Below are 5,797 nucleotides of genomic sequence, written 5' to 3' on the forward strand. Positions count from 1 at the left end.
AATGAATTAGGATATATATTTTTAGACTATAATTTTTTTAGAAAAATGTTGTTATTTATTTGGAAATTTTTTTTATATTCTTATTTATTTTTTGAACATAATTTTTCTATTTTCCTATTGGTCTAAAAAAGAGAGTTTAACTTCAAAAGTTGGCGTGTACAGATCGATCTCTAGATATTGAGGGATCTAACCCACTTCATATTTTATTCGTCCTTTTTAGTTTTTACTTTAAATTACTCTCTCTCTTTCTTCCGGAGCCGTACGATTTCGATTTCGATTCCTAATAGGAATTAGGGCAGAAATTAATCTATAAATTTGAAGAATAACCACGCGGATCTGTTACTTAATCGAGTAGTGCATACGAAATCGACGATTAAAACCACTGTAATTTGAAGTACCTCTTTAACTTCTGGTGTGATCTCTGTGTTCATCGTATTCAAAATTGTTTTGCAATCAATTCCTTGCTCTTTTTTCCCCCAGGAACCTTTGATTTGGGGGTGATTTTCTTTCTTCGTATGTGTCAACAATTAAACGGATCGTTTTGACTTCCCGATTTTTTTTTGTTGTTTTATTTTTTATTGCGTGAATTTTGATTTTTGGCTGGTGGGTGATTGGGAAGATATCGTTTTGTGTTGTGGGTTGGTGGGAGGTTTGAAGTTTTTGAATTAGATTTTGGAAAATGCAAGGTGTTTGTGAGGAGCTACTTGTTCAAGTTGAGGTTCATGATGTAGAGGAAGGGGAGATCTCAGATTCTGCCTCGGTTGAACAAATTACCGAAGAATATTTTAATACGAAACAAGGGTCGTCGTCTCCTTCGCCTCTCAAAATTACTGATAATTCGAAGAAAATTAATGCAATCAGCAATAACCCGAGTCAAAATAGTGGCGGTGGAACTGGGAGTGGGAATAGGGGTTGGACGATGAGGGAAGTATGTAAGTATCCAACTGCTTCCAGGCCTTACAACTCTGGTTTGTACAATTTGGCTTGGGCTCAGGCTGTAAACAACAAGCCTTTGGACGAGGTTTTTGTGATGATGGATGGTGCAAGTGCTAACACTGATAATGATTCTAACGATAATAATGATGCCAAGTCAGATACTTTTATATCTGCTAATAAGGTTGTCAATGATGTGGAGGATGACGGTGAGAAGGAGGAAGGGGAGTTAGAGGAGGGGGAGATAGATTTGGATTCTGAGTCGGTTGTCGAAAAAGAGGGTTCAGGGATGGAACTTGAAGAGGAGGTGGAAGTTAATCTGGACGAGAGTGATCATCTTGAGAAGAAGAAGCAGATATATTTGATAAAAAAAGAGCTCCAGAGTCTGATTGTGGCTGATGCTGATAAGTACGTTAGATAGGAATGCTTTGACTTTGGAGTCCTTCATCTTTTGTTAATGATGATAGCGTTGAGTTTTTAGCAAGTAATTGATATAGTTTTTGGTTTCTTTGTGTAGGTCATTTGTTATATTGTGCTCAAGTTTGCAAAAGTCAGCTGACAGCTTCCAAAAATTGGTTTCGGAGAGTTCTTCTGCTGAGAAAGATTATCTTGCTAAACATTTATACACTGCCATCGAGAGTCTCAATTCAGTATGACATTGAACTTTTCTAAATATACCTGCCTCTCATTGTCTCAATAATAGTTTTGTTTGTTTCTCATGGATTGTTGGGAAACATCTCATTTGTGCACTTCTGGAAAGTTGCTTAGAATTGGTGTTTGCAGGTGTTCTTTTCGATGAATCCAAGACTCAAAGAACAGAATAGGGACACCCTGTCAAGGTTCTGTCTTGCATGTTCTTTTGGTGTACTTTTATTCTGTATTTGATCATAAACGACGTAGTTAAGTTTTTTCTTTCAAACATGCCTATAGGTTGCTGATCCATGTGACAAGCTTAAAGCCGCCTCTTTTCTCTCCTCAGCAGTTGAAAGAGGTGAGATTTTTCTTTAGTTTGTCCCACAGTGGGATTTTAAGAGTTAATTCATCTCACTTTGTTGCATACTGCCACAGATGGAGGTTATGATATTATCGGTGAATTCATTGGCTTTTCCACCCAGCGATGGCATTGATAATACGAAGAAACAAGTGGATTTAGGGTTTTGTAAGACTAATGCTGATGTGTTGTTTCAGAAGGCTAATAATGGGTTAACTGGCCTGAACAAGGATGAAATGTTATTCAGGCCTACTGGATCCCTAGATCAAACTCAGAGCAGCTTCTCGTCGGATGATTCAAAATCAGGCTCAGATAATCATAAGCATAAACGACCAGTTCGTCCACTCCTTGATCTTCATATAGATTATGATGCAGAAAATCTTCCATCGCCTACACGAGTTATGACTTCATCTTTGCCTTTTGATAAAGGATTGTTGTTGGGACATGGATCAGTGAAACCCGAGTGGCCAGTCCCCCGACAATTTCTCAGGAATGAGAATGCTAAAATGCATCCTTATGAGACTGATGCTGTCAAAGCTGTTTCCACTTATCAGCAGAAGTTTAGTCACAGTTCCTTTTTCAGGAATGACGAACTTCCAAGCCCAACTCCTTCCGAGGAAGGTGATACTGGAAATGGTGAAACGAGTGGGGAAGTTTCAAGTTCTACTGTACAGAATGTCAGTCATGTAAACACCTCAATGTTAGGGCAACAAATGAGTGGTTCTGTGAAATCCTCATTTTTGGGTCACCCATTTGTTTCTTCTTCTGCCTCCATGGGAGTAACTGGTCAAGGGATGAACAATGCTATGACCACCGGTCTTGCAAATACCNACATATGATGTGCAAGGAGTGATCAAAACTGGTGGTTGGTTGGAGGACAGAGGAACAGTTGAAATGCAGGGTACGCAAGGAAACCATATCCTGGGAAGCGTGGGCAATTCAGGAAATTTGGAAATTGCCATGACTGGTGTTTCTACCAGCTTGATTGCATCTAATTTATCAATCAAAGGAAATGAGGAATTCCAAATCGTGGGTCAGAATACCACCTTATCTTTACCAAGTTCAACCACAAATTTGCCAACACTTGGTGCATATTCAACAAGTCTTATGACTAGTCCATCCTCTTCTCTGCCTCGAACCAGGCCTTTGAATTTACCATTAACAAATCAAATGACAAAATTGCAAGTGACAGATCCCACTGCGACTGCTTCCCTTCAGTCTCTCTTAAGAGATCTTGCAGTGAATCCATCTATATTTATGAACATACTTAAATCGGAACGCCAGAGGTCTTTTGATTATAACAAAAGTACGACACATGGGCCAATATCTGATTCTTTGCCTGGATCCACAACGTCAACAAATGTAGTGATGCCTAATGTCGCCGTTCTGGGGCAGCCATCAGCTGGAAATCAGACACCTTCCCAGGGGATTGCTGTGGTGGGAACCTTTAAATGTTCTGTATTCAGTTTCCGTTTTTTCTAGTTCAACAGTACTCTTGCTTTATGCCTTTCCAGCTACTCTTGCTTGTTTGCTGCTTCCAAGTCTTGTTTGTTTTTGTTTGCTTGACACTCTCTGCAACGTTTCACCTATTTTCTTTTTTTCCCCGACTGAACCTAGACATGCAACTGATTCTTTCTGCTAGAGTTTTGGAAGATAATTTCTACATTTACTCTTGATAAAAAGTAAATATACAAATGAACCCAGAGCATTTGTGTTGGGAATGTCATTTGATAACTTTGAATATGGAAAGTGGATGTTTAACATGGGTATATCTCTGCCTATACTGGATGAAAATGTACTTTCTATATGTTTAACATTGTTGTCTTTGGTTGTCTCTTCAACTTAATAACATTGGATGAAAATGTATTTCTATATTTTATCAAATTTGTAGTAGTAAATATATTAGTAAACAATTATATAATATGCAGGAGGATTCTGGAAAGATTCGCATGAAACCCCGTGATCCACGGCGTGTTTATTATATCGCACATCAGAAGGGTGGTTCTTCTGGGTCTGATCAACTCAAATTAAATACTTCAACCGGTTCGGCAATGACCAGCAACTTGGGGACGCTAAGGCAAGAGGAACAATTGGAGAAGAAATCAGTGGCTTCTAGTGCTGTGATACAACCTGATATTACTAGGCAATTCACTAATAATCTGAGAAATATTGCTGATAAATTGTCCTCATCTAAATCATCTGTTTCTCCATCAATACCACCTGAGGTTCCATCATCTCAGTCATTACCAACTCATAAAGTTGGGATTGAAAATAAGAGACGGAACTTTGAGTCTGGCAACCTAAATAATGGGGCGAGCTTGGGTTCTGAAGAACCAACTGTTGTCCCCCCTCGACCAACGATTGCATGGAGTGATGTGGAGCATTTGTTTGATGGATTTAATGGCCAACAAAAGGTTGCTATCCAAAAAGAGAGGAATAGGAGGATGGAGGAACAGAAGAAAATGTTTACTGCTCACAAGTTGTGTCTTGTCTTGGATCTCGATCACACTCTTCTTAATTCAGCCAAGGCATGGAATATTTTGACTAGCAGTTAAATTTATCACAAACTGTTGAAACATATGAAAGAAATTAAGAATAAGTTTTTTTGCCTGCTGTTTTACTTCCAGTTTGTTGAAGTTGATCCGCACCATGATGAAATGTTGAGAAAGAAAGAGGAGGAGGATCGTGAAAAGCCTCAGAGTCAGAGGCATCTTTTTCGGTTTCCTCATATGGGAATGTGGACTAAATTGCGGCCTGGGATATGGAATTTCTTGGAGAAGGTTGCCCTCTCTTCTTTCTGTTGTTAGTCTTTGTTTTATCAGATCATAACTGAGCCTTTTCTTTTTTTTGTGATGTTTCTTTATATACCATTTTAGGCCAGTAAACTCTTCGAGCTGCATCTATATACCATGGGGAACAAGTATTATGCCACTGAGATGGCAAAATTGCTTGATCCAAAAGGAGAATTATTTTCTGGGCGAGTTATCTCGAGGGGTGATGATGGGGATCCTTTGGATAGTGAAGACAGGGTTCCCAAGACCAAAGACTTGGAGGGAGTGTTGGGAATGGAATCATCTGTAGTGATTATAGATGATTCTGTCCGAGTGTGGCCTCACAACAAACTAAATTTAATAGTTGTAGAGCGGTAATGATTCTCCTTGTTCTTGATATATTGTTCAATCCATAAACTTTTTAGCTTACCCTCCTCGTTTCTTTGATTGATCTCTTCCTTTTTGTTTATCCCCATCAGGTATATCTATTTTCCCTGTAGTAGACGGCGATTTGGACTATCGGGTCCTTCCCTTCTTGAGATCGACCATGATGAAAGGCCAGAATTTGGGACTTTGGCTTCTTCTTTAGCGGTACTGTTTCAGCGGGCCAGACAACTTTGTACACGATGTGTTGCTGAATGTGCAAATAAAATTCTTGATTATTATTACTTCAATAGATAGGATATGTTGATTGCTTAATTTGTTTTTTTTTAAAAAAAAAAACAGGTTATTGAGAGAATACATCACACCTTTTTTGCACACCAGTCATTGGATGAAGCTGATGTTAGAATCATCTTAGCTTCTGAACAACAGAAAATTCTTGCTGGTTGCCGAGTTGTATTTAGCCGGATATTCCCGGTTGGTGAAGCGAATCCTCACATGCATCCTCTGTGGCAAACAGCTGAACAATTTGGTGCTGTATGCATCAATCAGATTGATGATCAGGTCAGCCATGTAGTGGCGAATTCCCTTGGGACCGACAAGGTATTTTCTTCAGTATAATCTATTTTTCAATCATCCCTCGGTACTCCAAAGACTTGGAAAAAAAGTGTAGCCTATCTTACATTTTTCTGAATAGGTGAACTGGGCCCTTTCTAAAGGA

The 5,797-nt window shown here is 39.0% G+C and overlaps 1 pseudogene; it reads left to right on the forward strand.

Moving 5' to 3' along the window:
- Nucleotides 1–206: 206 nt before the first annotated feature.
- LOC140969438 (RNA polymerase II C-terminal domain phosphatase-like 3) lies at nt 207–5,794 on the forward strand (annotated as a pseudogene).
- Nucleotides 5,795–5,797: the final 3 nt, after the last annotated feature.

The sequence above is a fragment of the Primulina huaijiensis genome, unplaced genomic scaffold (genome assembly GCF_012295235.1).
Source record: "Primulina huaijiensis isolate GDHJ02 unplaced genomic scaffold, ASM1229523v2 scaffold41543, whole genome shotgun sequence".
NCBI classification, from domain to species: Eukaryota; Viridiplantae; Streptophyta; class Magnoliopsida; order Lamiales; family Gesneriaceae; genus Primulina; species Primulina huaijiensis.